The sequence below is a fragment of the Protopterus annectens genome, chromosome 2.part0 (genome assembly GCF_019279795.1).
Source record: "Protopterus annectens isolate FY-2018-M chromosome 2.part0, PAN1.0, whole genome shotgun sequence".
In the NCBI taxonomy this organism is placed as follows: Eukaryota; Metazoa; Chordata; order Ceratodontiformes; family Protopteridae; genus Protopterus; species Protopterus annectens.
Window position 1 is genome coordinate 1,258,124,624 of NC_056728.1, and position 15,456 is coordinate 1,258,140,079.

A 15,456-nucleotide genomic window follows, 5' to 3' on the forward strand; every position below is an offset into this window, starting at 1 on the left:
AGTCCGCCTCCCTTATCTGGTTTAATTACTCTAACTGGGGCTCTACACAGTTGTTCAAGTGCCAACAGTTGCTCTTCTGAGGCATTATATTTAAAATGGCTATTCCGTGAAAAATTAGTGCAAGTCATATGTCTGAGATCCAGTTCACAAGTTTTCTCAAACAATAACAAACCAGTATGTAAAGGTGGGTTAAAAGTACTTGCCAGTTTTAGACTAACATCACTACCAACAACACTGTTGTTAAACAAAAGTTTCAAATTTAGTTTTCTTACAAAGCATTTAAGGTCAATTAATGTCTTAACCAGGTTGCATCTTGTAGTAGGGACAAAGGTGTTACCATATGCCAATAACTCAATCAAGCAAGGGTTTACTTCGAAAGTAAAAAAATTATAAATGGTGAAATCACCCTTAGCATTAGTTAAAATGTTCAAGTCACCAAAAGAATTGGAAGTGGGGGGAACCCTTAAAGTCACTTCCGGTTGTTCCAATTCTTCTTGGGGTATGGCCGAGAGTTCGTTTTCCCTAAAAAATGGTCAGAAGAATTTTCATCCCTCTGGTTAGTGCAATTGTTAAATTGCGTGCTTCTGGTGTTATGAGTTTTGACCCTATTACTCCACCTGGGTGCACTAATAGCTTGATGGTCTTCATCATTAGCCAAGGCTCCTTCATCTAAACCTCTGGAAAGGTTAGTCTCATTCACAACATCTCCCTGTGTGCTAGCAGATGTTGTATTGACAGAGACCATTAACCTTGGATATGCTGAGTTGTTAGAATAACTTAGTCTATCGCTTAACAATTTTTTATTTTTATTCGCTTTAAATTTTTCCACCAAGCCATCAATACTCGAGAAAATGCGAGTATAATCATATTTGTATCTGTCAAAGTTCAAATTTTGCTTCAGGCAACTGTCCAGTGTGTTAACTTCATCAATAAGTAAAGAAATCTGAATATTGTAGTGCTTAATGATTAATTCCAGCAATTGAGCCCCTTGATTATCAAAAAGTAGTGTTAGTTCTTTACAAAAGTCTCTATTGTTAAAAAGACCTGTTGGGCAAAAGGTTGAACGTAAACCTTTAGGAATGATTTTTTCTTTTAGGCATTGCTGAAAATAAGCTACTTCAAGTTGAAGCTTTTTCAGCTTCAACAATTTTGCCATCAAAATCCTTTAAGATGTCAGTTATAGAATTGTCACTTACTGCTGCCTTCGCTGTCCCCGTGACCGGTGGTTCCTGTTGGTCTCCGAATAAAAGGTTATCGATGTTATGGACCCAAACTCCACAATTAGGAACTCCTATAAGCCCTGGGGGCATAGGTAAATTAGTTGCTGTTGATGGCTGTGTCATTCTCGCCAAAGGTATCAAATTAGAAGATAAGATATTCTGTGCAGGCAGTGGTGTGTCTTGGTTATTGTTACATTGCCCTGCTGGAATAGAAAACGCACCCATACCAGAGTTCGTTTCAATTGTATTAGTCAGTAATCCATCCTGTGAAACATGAGGTGGCAAAACTAAAGGAGCTGCAGTAGCAGAAGGTGCTTTTAATCTGGTGCTAACGCGCTTGTCAAGCGCGTCAAGCTTATTAGTTAAACTGTCCATTCTGGAAGTTAAAGCTCGAATTAAAGTGGTTAAGTCACTTTGTTCTTCGATGTTAGTAGTATTGCTAGTAGCAAAAATCACAGGACTTATGGGACTTGAAGGGCTGCTGTTCGCCATACTTCCGAAAACCACTGACACAAGAAAACAGATGAAGAACACAAAAGGCAAGCTCTTTCAGGTAGTAAGTCTGTAAAAAGAAAACCAATGTTTTCTTTAAGATAAGATGCACACTCCTTGTACAAAAGTCTTCATATAACTGAAACAAGCGTTCCAAAACCAATAAAGTACACAAGAACATGAAAACTTAACGCAAGATTTATTTGACAATAAATAAAAGCGTTTTCGCTGTAGTCAAAGCTGCAGCTTCTTCAGAGGTTAATTTGAAAAGACCGCCAATTCCAAACTTTTAAAGTCACGTCAATGCGTGATTTAATTTGCTGAAACAGTTTTAAAAAGACACACCACATTTAACAAAGCAACACTACAAGTCAAATTAGCTAAAAGAGCCCTCAAAATGACCAAAATAAATTGTACAAATCAAAAATTACTATTTAAAAACCAAGAAATAGGCACATAATGTGTGAAAAGATTCCACTAATAACTATAACTGGGAAAACACATGAAATACAATGTTCCCTATATTGTGACAAGCTCAAAACACTAGTGTAACAAAATGAATCGTGCATGCTGATTGGCTAATCCAACCAGCGTGCACATAGTAAATCCTACAAGAAACAACGCAAAAAGTCCGGTCGCTAAATATCATGCGGCGACAGCAAATAAACAGTAAAGTAAAGTAAATCTAATACCCAAAACACACAACAATTTAACGAAAACACAGAAAACTAACCAATTTCCATACTACACTCCTCATTCCCTCACCTCGAACACTAAAAAAATAAAATGTCATGCAGTCGCAAATACATCACACACACACTACATAACCACCACTTATAACACAATAAAACCAAGCATTCTCACAAAACCATTCACTTACCTATATTCCCTACAATGCCTATACACAGACAACTCCAAAAATGTACATACTAAAACACACCACACATCCCTTGCAAAGTCAAAAACACACACCATACCAAACGTCCACATCAGCATACATCTAATAAAAGCGCATACAACACCACCATCTAGTGACCAAATAGTAAAAGTACATATTTTGAAGAAATTAATACAAATTAAAACTACACCACATTTCAACATACCTATAACTACTAAAACATAACTACACGTTATAAACTTCTACACTGCTTAAACTATATTATACCAAGCACCACCTAGCCCTTTCCTAACATTTCCTGAAAAACTAAAAAATAACATGTATTTAAATTAAAACAGAAATAAACAATAAACACAAACTGAAAGTGTGGACTATTTTATCTCACAAAAAGTGGAAGAATACAAAAAAAAGCAAACAAAAACATAAATAACAACAATACAAACATAATACAAAACAAACTAACACCATGGTATAATAGCAATAACCCACTTCTGGGTGTGGGTAATGCTGGATTTACCCACGGTTGTCTTTGTTTTGGAAGCCACGCCAACCGTGGGTAAATCCAGCATTACCCACACCCAGGCATGGGTTATTGCTATAATACTGCTGTCACACAAGGATGGTAACCCTTTCCTAATAATGATAGCATTCTGCTAAGGAATGTAATAGGTCTCAGCTTGACTTGAATGTCCTGTTGTGACATATGTGGATATTTTGAAGCAAGAAAATAAAATACTATCCTCTCTTGCTTTTGCTTGCAAATAAAGGATACTTTCTGTATGGCAGAATTAATGCAATACCTACTGCAAGCTTTTGTTTCATTTCTACTGCCTTTCTTACCCTCTTCTTGACATACTAGAATTGCGGTGCTGAGTAACTTTATGCCAGTCATTTTATACAATGGATCTGCTATAACTGCATAGTCCTCTATAGATTCTGTATTATAATTCATAACCCCCCCAAATCTTTTGCAAATCTTGACTAGGTGTAGCTAATGGCATATTTAAAATAGACTCTACTCTTTTCTTACAAGGGATTCAAACCTGTGGCTGTGCTGTCACTCCCAGAAACTGTTTATTGTTTTAATTGCATTTTCTTAACATTAACTTTAAACCCCACATTCTGTAAAGCTTACAAAACAGTACTTAATATTTGTAAATGTTCTTCTGTCTTTGGATTAAGGTATCATCATAATGTCCCTTTTGTTGATAGCCTAGTATTCTAACTATCATAGTATAGTATGACCTATGTATTGCAACACCTTAGTTTAATGGTTTTGACACTTGTAGCAATGTCAAGTAAAACAAACTGGTTACAAGGTTAGAAGTTACAGAACCCGTAGGCAAACATGTCATTAGATATCATGTATCCTCAAAAGTAAAAGCAAAATATTTATGTGGTGACTCAACTAATAGTATTGCAAAAAATCCATTTGCCAACTATATAACTATATATCAGGTACTCTGTGGGTCAAACCTGAGTGCTATTTCTGGTGCACCAGGCACAGCATGCACTGTCAGACTGGTGTACTTATTTACAACTTTCAAATCTAGTACTAGTCTGACTGCCATTTTTTTTCTTTATTGGCCACGAGTCAATTGGATGCACTTGACCCTTTTACTTCCCAGTTTGTAATACATTTACAAATGTTTTCTACTACTTCTTTTGGAATGAGATACTGTTTCTGGTAAGGTCATAAATTATCTTTAGAGTGTTTACTTCAGCTGTTACAGCTAGAGCAGAATCAGTCTTATCTTTAGCTCATAAGTCTGGGTATTCCTGTATTCCTCCACTACTCTGCACATGGCTACATCTTTAATGCTCCATAAACTCTGGTTATTGAAGTTAAATATAACACCCACTTCTGACAATACAGCTGTACCCTGTATGGCACTGTCACACTGAGGATGAAACAAGACTTTTACTGTTACCTTATTCCAGGATGATTAGTTCTATTTAGAAATCTGATCTCAGTAAGCTTACTGATGTGACCTTTGACCTTACACCATCATAACAGTATTTGGGTCTTCTGGTAGGGGTCTGTTAGTAACTAAAACTGATTTGCCTATATCAATAAGTACATTATTGCATAGTTACTTTCCAATATGCAGTAAAATGCACAGTCTGCCATCCCTTCTTACCCTAAGTGATGTCAGATAAACAAGTGTTGATCCAGTGGTCAGTCATCGCTCGACCTGCTCGAATTTTCTCTTGTTTCATTCACTTACCTGTCTCACATCACAGTGATACCTTGCAATAGAATCTTCTTCCTTGGAGAATTCTTCTCAGATACACTTCAAATAGATCCCCAACTTCAGGACAGCACTGCTCGTCTATTGTCTCCACACTGTTCATTTACCCTTAACTTAAGGTGTACAACTGGCACTTTGTGAAAACATCAGTTTGCACAGGATTCTGGAAATTACTTTTACTGTACTTTAATATTCCCACTGAGTGCCAAGGTCATCATCGAAAGATTTATCTAGTTGACTGAAAATGTCAAACACCATACTTTCTGATGGCTCGATTCAAACCATGAACTTTCAGTATAAAAATCAGTCAGAAGTCTTTTCAATTTTGGTTAACAGTATTTATTTGTAAAATTAACAGTATATCAAGAATGTTACCAAGCAAGTCCTATTACAATAGCTGAAGCACAGATAAATGCATCAAAGTAGCATCAGCCAAGTCATCTGCAAACTGAACTGTCAGAAATATTGAATGTACTAAGTGAACTTGGCTTTTTTTCTGAAAGATTTTATACATTTTTTTCTGTATAACTTGCATATGTAGCATGTGAAGCAACAAATTCTTTTAACTATTTTTCTCAGCCTTGAACTCCAAGCACTGGATAAAATAGATCTTCATAAAAAGACATGTTTTCTTGAACCAGCTGATTTTAGCAAACTTAAGGCTCCATATAATTTGTTTCTGTAGGACAACATGACATAAAAAAAAGTTTCACACAAGAAACAACACACTGTACAAACTTCATTTCTTGATAACATTGAAAAAGGTACACTAAGCTGCATTTTCCTACTCTTCAAAATGGAAAATGAGTCTCAAAATGGAAGCTATAATGGTATTATACTACATACATTTACATGCTTTTTCAGAGAGTGCACTGCCTTCATGTGATATCTAATCCAACAGAATCTAACCTAATTTTGACATAGATAGACACACCACTGCTTCTGGTGTAACACAAATAATTATGTTAGCTTACAAAGCTAGAGCAATTAAAATTTTTTTATTCACATTCAATACACATGATGAGAATATATGCACACACTTGTGTCTATGACATTGGTCATACACTATTAATATTCACATACTATGATGTACTTTTTGAATGCCTTTTGTCGTCCACTAATGCCCCTTCCATGCATCATTGCTTGCATTTATTCCATGTAATGATTACCTAACATCCACCTTATATACATCATGGTATTAATTTAAATGTACGTGCTCTAAACATAAATGTTATCACATATCATTAGTTCTGCACAATTAATAAATGGATTGTATATAATGTTGGAGACATGAAAAGACCATAATGTTTCCAGAATTCTCCTCAATGACTGTGATTAAGTCATAGATCATTCACACATTTCCATATTTGAACTATCATCAGAATTCAGAGTTCAAGGAAACCATTACATGTGTGTTGGCAAGTTTGAAAATAGGCATGTGAAAAGTGTGCATTAATGCTCATATAACAAAATGGTTTATTTAGGGTAACTCTACTTGCCATGTTTTGTGCATGTCATAATAATACTGTCCTGACTAAAGGTATACAGATAATGGCTCTGCAACACAAGTGCACCCTGTAGGTGAAGCCGGCTGTTGCAGACATTTAGGACACTTGATAAGCTGTGCAATGAATGCGACAGACATTGCTTTATATGTTCTGTGGTCACTTTGATTCTATGAGGCCGGGCCCATGTCTCATAAACATTATAACTGGGTGGTATACACTTCATGTGTTCACATCTTTGCAGACTTCTTTTCTTCGGTGATATTTTCATATACCTGGATCTGCTCCCATGCATTCAGAACACCGGGCAACAAGCACCCTTTAGCACTCATTGTTTTTGTAGTAGGTACAGGTTTTATGAGATCAGGTTGCTAGTCCAATGCCCAGTTTTCCTCAGAGAGTGCACCACACACTCACATGCACACACTCACACCTAGGGCTAATTTAGAGTGTCCAATCCACCTACTGCATGCCTTTGGAATGTGGGAGGAAACCAAAGCACCTGGAGAGATCCCACACGAATGGAGGGAGGACATGCAGACTCCACACAGAAGGTACCACAGCCAAGAATCGAACCGGAGAACTTCTTGCTGTGAGGTGACAGTGCTAACCGCTACACCACTGCACCATCCAACATTTTTATATACTTACTTGTGTATATTTCATCCCAGCAACAAAATATACAACAGGCATAGCAGTAGGGGATATGAGTTTACAATCAGGAATAAAGGATATTACAAGCATCAGGAAAGTGTTTTGCACTTAATTAGTATAAACTATGCATATCCAAATCCATTCATTACTACTGCATATATTTGATAGAATTATTAAAATCACTATCTGCTATAATTGCTCAGTGCATCTATGTTATACTCAATACATCAACAAGTGTATAGATCATTTTGTCTTCTGCAGTGATAGCACTGAGGAAAACTTGCATATTTAAAATTTTTTTTAACATCTGATATATGCAATAACAACATACTCAGTAATTTCACAAGGGTATCACAGTATTAAGTAAAGTAGATAATTGATTATGAATTATTATAATTCTATTACACACTAGAAAATTTGTGACCAAGGCATCTTGTCAAAGATTGCACTAAATGGAAACTGCTATCTTTTCCTAGTGTCATCACACAAATCTCAATATTTTTGTGGTACTGTTCAACTTTGAGAGTACAACAGGTGGTGGTACATTTCTATCTGTGCTATGTTGCTTCTTCTGTTTGCTGAAACTACATTCTAAATGTAAAACTGTCCACATATCCCATCCTATGTGCTTATATTTGGTGTTCAAATTTCCCAACATCTGGGCATCAACTTGTACACTGTCGTCCTATATGTTTTTATCAAACAATCTTTTTATTTAGCAATTTGTAAATATGACATACTATACTGTGTGTACTGACAGCATACACATTGTATTTACATCAGAATACATTAGTTGAAAGCCAGATATGAAATTTGAATGCCATTGTCTAAGTAGAACTACATCTTGTGTTATCTACATTACTTAACTTCATAGTCACATTTGTAAAAATTACATGGTTTTCTCAAATGCCTCATTAACAAAAGCCCAATGTAAATGTCAGCGTCACAGCAACACTATGTATAGACTCAGAAAAATCGTATGGCAGTGTTGTTCCACATGCAACACTGCTATAAGATAACTCCATGTTTTGGTTTATGGGTCTCCTGTGCTAACTGATTTATGTGTAAATTTATAGCCTGGACCAATAGAATTACAATTAATATCAACATATCATCTTACCTTATATTACCAAGCAGGAGTTATCAAAGCCTGCATGCTAGAACTATAGACTAAGATCAGTATATTCCTTTCTCCCTAAAAACTTTCTCCTACATACAGGGGGCTTAGTAATCTGGACATCCTTTCAATCAAATATCATTTAACAAGAAAACAGTTAATCAAGATATGAGCATGCTAAGTTCACTGTTTAATAATCTACATGCAAAAATTATTTTTTTAAAAATCCAATTGACATCCTTAGACTCTCTTAAGTAACTGGTTGTAGGATTAATTTCCATCTCATGATATTAAAAAACAAACAACATATCTAATAATACAATCATCTTAGCCTCTGAACAGACCCAAGTTCAAAGCTCTGCCAATGCAAAATACTCAGTCAAAGGGATGGCCAGATTGGATGAAACATATGAGCTTCTCTTCAACATAAGACCATTAATTTCCTATAAACTACAATATGCCATGAATGGTATATGATCCCACAGATTACTGGTTTAAATGTATATTGTATCGTTTGTTATCCGTAGATAGTTTGCAAGCTATAACATGTCCATCAAGACAAGGTGTCTTTAATTTAAGTAGATTTAGGATACTTAGTGGCATGATTTTTAAGTGATCAGGGGTGGTTAAAACAGAGGTATTTGTTTTTTCCTTAGAGAAGTGTAAGTGGAAACAAAAACACGTATAGGTAGTTTGACTGCTAAGGGATGGAAAAACTACAATCCAGGTTTTCAGTCCACATTTGGAGAAGGCATGTCAAGTCTAGGTCAGTTTATTAAGCAATCTACTGAGTACCAGGACATTTTAGTTATAAAACCTAGGCTGGTAGGATGAGTTATGGAGGGTCAGCTAAGGAGGTTCTGGTTCTGGATTTGCACACTTTAACAAGGAAAGACCCAAGACATACAAGTACATTACATGAACCCAAGTAGCTCCATGGACAACAGAATACTGATGTTCATACCGAGGATCTAAAGCAATACAACTGCAAGATTGTGGGAGAGAGGGAGAGACTGTATTCAAGGTGGGCAAGAAATATTCCTCTGCTATTTTTTAACATGACACATGGGAAGAGGAACCTTGAGATTTCCTTTGAGCAGAATATGTTAAATTTATCTACCAAGAAAATTTGAATGCAACTACATTTTTGATAAAATTGTGGCATAAAGAACAAGCATTTTATGTGTTATACATTCTGCACGGGTCATGATTAACAGGAGATGAAGTTAGCCATGCAGAATGTAAGCCACGCTGTACAACTTTATTACTGATTCAGCCAATAAGTTGAATGTGCACACAGTAATGTATGCTTGCTGTATTGCTCGATGTGCAATTCATGGGCTGTGCTATGAACACTATAGCTAGTGTGGAGTAAGCTTTTAAAATGTAAGACCCCATGAGTGACTTCTGAAATATGGACTGAATAGCTGAAAAAACAGACTTGTATAGAACAAGTCCACAACAGACTATTCAATTTTGTCTGAGGTATGATGATCTAGGAGTTGATATATATCAATTCAGGGATGTGGATGGTTTATCCCTCAGATCTGGGGTGCAGAGCGGAAAGTTTAAAGGAGAAGACTTATGTTTGATATTCACTCTTCTCTAGCGTTTTGGTGTTTTTTTACAGTTTGTGTTGGCACACAGCATTACGAGTGCTGTCGTTTCAGTAGGACTTTCATTATACTGATGTATACCTACAAAAAAGAGCAATTATTTTGTGTTCATAGTGCAGAGAAAGTTGGTGTACAAATCAGACATTTAATGTTGCATTCCTGATTGTTAGAATCCATATCCTTGCAGTTTTGCAGGCTAAAGCCAGTTTTCTGATATGTTTAGATGTAACTGATGCCTTCATGTTGGACATTTCTAGGTACATACTAGGAGACATTTATTAAACATGTAAGGTTCATATGTGAACAGAATAGTTTCTGAAAAGGTGGAAATAATAACTACACATCATGCTTTACAATTTTATTTCAAATTATTCTTTGTATTACTTCAGATTTCATACATTCATGTGGTTATCTTGGTTCAGTCTTGTACTCTGTGCATATTAAGCAAACTATCTGCCATAGTTCATGCATTTCTTCACCAAAAATGAATAAGATAAGATATATTGGGTGACTCTTTTCCCTTTTAGATATTCAGCCTTTAGACTTGAAAGTCAGAAAACTTCATGCAGTCCCTTATGTTCCTGATGAGGTAAGTTCTCTGTGGTATTCGTTTGTGTGAAATGAACTTATGAATGCAGTGACACTGTTTATGCACTTCATTACTATCATCCATCTAGTGGTATTTTATTGGATTACACACTGTTAATTAAAAGAGGGCATCTAATAATTCTAATTGAAATGATGACAACTGAAAAGAGAAACTACTGTGATATATAATGATAATGGATTATAACTATTTTAATATGTAAAACTACATTTTTAAATGCATGTTTTAGGTAAAGAGGATTCATTTCTGCCACACACAGGGAAACACCAGTGCATTTGTAGTGCTCACATTGTATTTTTTAGAATTACTGTTTCAGTGACAGTGACCTTGTCTTGTCCATTCTCCCTCATAACTTCTGACTTAGATTATGGCTTAACTTCTCATCTCTTGATACAGTTTATGATGAACCATAAAACGATAGCACATACCAGCAGGCACTCCTCATAAAAGGTCTTCTTTCATTCAGGAATGGATCTTATACATATTGGAAGTGCCATATGTTCCCTCAGGGAAGGGTGCTGGAACCATAAATGAGGTTGATTAAAGGCAGAAGCTAGATGAGTAGGCAAATGATCCCCCCCTCCATTTCCTGTGTTCTTTATTTACACACTTTTCACTGACCCTCTGCATAATGCAGAGTTCCCTCGCATCCAGTAAGGATCATTACAAACATGACAGTTCCATCACTCAACCATGTCATGATTCCAGCTGCTCAGCCCTCCATCCTTCACATTCTGGGCTGGCCATCCAGCCTGTTAAAAACTTGGATCCATCACTCTCCAAACTCTGGCTGTTGGCATCACAGATGGAGCCAAATCTTCTTTGCCAGCTGGTCAGCTAATAAGTCTTTTTCTTGCTTTTCCATCCACTAATTTCTTTTAAATCTCTTAAACTTTTTAATATAGTTAAACCCAGTTCCTAAATAAGATGCAAATTATAATAAACCAAAAAAAAAGAATGCCCCATTTGGTATCTAATGCACTCTGTGTTTGGATATGAATATGTCATGTTTTATACAGCCACTTGCATAGTACATCATTTGCACCAGTTGTGATGACTATGTTACAGAGCTGATTTATTGTTTTGTGGCTTTTCTCCATGTAGATGCACTTAATTTTAATTTTTTTCCATTTAGACTTCCTCTCCCAACAAAATCTATGTAAAATAAAATGAATAAATAAACAAATAAAAAATATGAATAAATAAATAATAAATATGAGTCTCGACATTTCAAACCATCTCCAATCTATCTGTGTATTCTGGATGATCAAATAGCTGGACCTGCAAAAAGTATTCCATTTGAAGTTTTGCTCTATGTTGATACAAAGATATAATAACGTCTTGTTTTTATTGTAGCAATTGTTTTTTTTTTTTGCTATACATCTAAATATTCAGCCATTCTTCTTTAGAGCTCATTTATATTTGCTTTCTTTCCTTCACAACATCTGTCATGTGTATATTTTTTCCTCATTTGCCATCCCTATCTTTGCACATGTATTGGATTTGGGTTCTTCCCATTTGGACTTCCCTGGTCAACAAAAAATAAGCAAAATAAAATTAAGTCTAGTTATCATTTCCACACCTTAGCTGGGGTTAAAAGAGTTGTGCTGCATGATGAAGCAAGGCTTGTATCACTTAGTAGCAATATAAACTGCACACAAATATGCAAGCATCAGAAAACTACATGGCTGAACAGCTAATTGTATTCCTACGTAGAAAATGAGCAAGGCTATTAGGTAAAAAGCTAACAAAGGTGGAAAAGGCAAGTAGTAATTAGGGTCATGAGGTAGCAGCCATGCTCTGTTAAGAGTAGATCTCATGACAGGTACAAACAGCACGTTGTATGATTCAGGAAGTGAAAAAATAACAGTTAACTTAAAATAAATAAATAAAACTGGAACCACCTAAGAAGCACAATTTGCCGTTAATAATTACTGAGTGATTTTTGTCTTTATTAATGTATACAGACTTCATCAGAGTAAACACATCGAACTGACGACACATCCTTTAAAAACACATCCCTAACCAATAGAAATCAAAATTCAAGAATATATTAAAATGTCATGCATAAATTAACTGCCTGTTATACTTAAAATAACAGTAATAAAACAAATATTGTCCAGTATAAAAATCTAAATGTTTATATAGAGTTTCTATTCAATCATGTGCAAAACAATATATATATATATATATATATATATATATATATATATATATATATTTTTTTTTTTTTTTTTTTTTTTTTTTTTAAATAAACTTGTGGGAGTGGCAGGGCAGGTGAAGAAACAAAAGGTAGATCTGTGTATTTGTGGTTGCAACAAACCAGTATTTTCATTGTCTACAGAATGTTTCAATTTGTTTCATTTATCAAATGTTGTTTTAGCTGATAATGTCATGCATTTTTTTCAGAAAAGGATTTAATTTCATTACAAGTTTTAAGTTGCACATTCTTGGTTCAATCACACAGTTGAGATTATACACAAATTAATAAAGATGAAAACGTCAGTAATTACTAATAGTGAATTGTGCTTCTTAGGTGGTTCAGTTTTTATTTATATTAGTCAGCGAGTGCTGGAGCACGGTGTTGGCAAATACTGTAGGCAACTAAGCGACATTACAAAGTAAATCTCTACTGTCATGTTCCCAGTCAAGCAGATCCTTATTAGTTACATACAAAAAGGAGGAAAGGGGAATATAGGATAACAGTAAATAGGGGATATACCAAGCACAGGTCTACACAGCGAAGCATAAAGGAGAAAGTAGATGGAAGGAAGGAAGGAAGGAACTGCATATTTTGATTTGGGGATTGGAGCCCAATTCATATATATATATATATATATTTATTTATTTATATATATATATATATATATATATATATATATATATATGTAGATAGCTACATGGATAGAATAGATATATGATAAATGTATGTGGACAGCAGGAAGAGTGAGAAGGAAGAAACCAAAACAAGGGATGGAAAGGTGGAAAAGGCTAGGAAATAAGAGTACAAACAAACAAACACAAATATGCCCGTACAGGCAAACAGGGATGAATATGCACACAGTAAGAGGAGGAGACATGGTCTAGACAGAAGAAAAACAGAGAATGGAGAAATTGTGACAAGGAAGAGTGGATAAGGCACAAGGGGCTGGCTGTAGTGTTATAAGATCAGGGTAGAACAGGTTGGAGATAGAGTGGGATATGGCCAGCATGATTGCTGTTGACTGGCTCAGGAGGATGTCAGTTTGACTCAGCAGATGGTTCAAATGATTCATGTTGGCCAATGAAAATGTTCATACCCTCCTCTGGTGGTTTGAAAATAGGGGACTGTAGGTCAAATGTATCTATGTGTACTCCAAGAAGGTCATGGCAGTGGTCACCTACAGGGATACATTATCATCAGCCATACCTCCTGTTGCACTTATAGCTGATCCACAGCAGGCAATCAAGCCAAGCTACTCACCTGGGAGAGGTCAGAATTACTCCTGACAATGCACTTCCTGCCCTCTGGCCTACTACTACTACTACTACAGCTGCAGCCACAGCAGCAAGGATAAGTGGCAGCTGACATGACTGGGTTTCCTCAGCTTTGCGACCTGCAGGAGGGAGACTTAAGGGAATAATAGCATTACTGAACATGTCCTACAAATGCCAAAGGTAATATAGGATAACCTATAGGTGAGCACCACAGTAACCATGCCATGCTGCAAGTTGCACCTACCTTCTGCAGCAGCACCCAGTATGATTGGATTTCTTCTACTCATTATAAAAGGCACAAGTGGCCAGAAAGCCATCTCATGCAGGTGCAGATGAGAAATACAGACATCACTGAAAACCTATAGATAGATGCAGGACAGCAGATGCATACAACTGGATAGCTAAGCTGCAGTCCCAAATGTATATGTAGGATTGCAGATGCATAAAAAGTGTTTGGAAGTACACAGCTAGGCAATAACCTTATATGTATGTGCATTACAGCTCATGCATGGAAAGGTCCCCACAATTACTCAACAAAGCTGCCGTCCCACATGAATGTCCATGATAGCAGACACTTGGAAAGGTTTCCACAACTACTCAGCAAAGCTACCATCCTACATGTATATGCATGATAGCAGAAGCATGACAATGTGTCTGCAGCTTCACAAGACATCTTGTATGTGCAGGATAGCCCACAGCCACAAAAATGAACAGCTGTACAACGTCCCATCAATAGTAGCAGTGCCACAACAGACAGACAAGCAAAAAGCACAGGTATTTGTCAGAGGAAATAGCTTTTATTATGAACACAACTGTGAATTACAGAAAAAAGGTTACAAGTGAACTTTCAAAAACAGTAGCTGTGTAAATATTTATTATACTGTTCCGGTCTTTTCTGCCGAATCTCCTTTTCTCCCTGCTGGAGATCTTAAGGGTGGCTTTACCACTGGTCATAATACCAGTGTCTGCATTACAAACTAGTGCCGAGGATGCCAGCAGATTTCATGAGTAGTTCAACAAAGTCATATATGGCATTTATCTTACAAAATGAGCAAAAATAGGGTCCACCACTCTCTAAATTTACTTTGCAGGTGAAAGAGGATTATCTTGATCTGCTTGCCAGACATGGCAGGTGATCCCAAAGGGACATTGCCATCAGCAGCCATTGTCATTAATGCCCCATCAAGTAAGGTGGCAGCCCTGGATTCATGTTATGAATATGAATACTGAATCATGAGCAGAGGAGCCGCAAAGTGTGAAGTGCACACGTTTTTGAATGGAACAAGCAGCTTGCTACACATGAAATCGCTCATAGTAAGCACTTCACTGCCTCAGGTCCTGAATATGAATACAGTATTGGCCTTCAGTTCTGAATACTGGTACTGTATATTGTGCTATGGGATACCTATGAGTCATCGCTGACTCTGCAGTTGTGCGTCTTCAGTATGAGCATGTTTTGTCACAGTGAGTTTCATTGTCATGTAATGTAATGTGTGAGCCAGTGATATGCTTTGCCATTTTCCCCCCTTTTCCCCACTCTGGTATGACTGTGGAGTTTGTATATGTAATTTTGGGACTCATGCCTCAACATTATAACATCATTACATTGAAATATGTT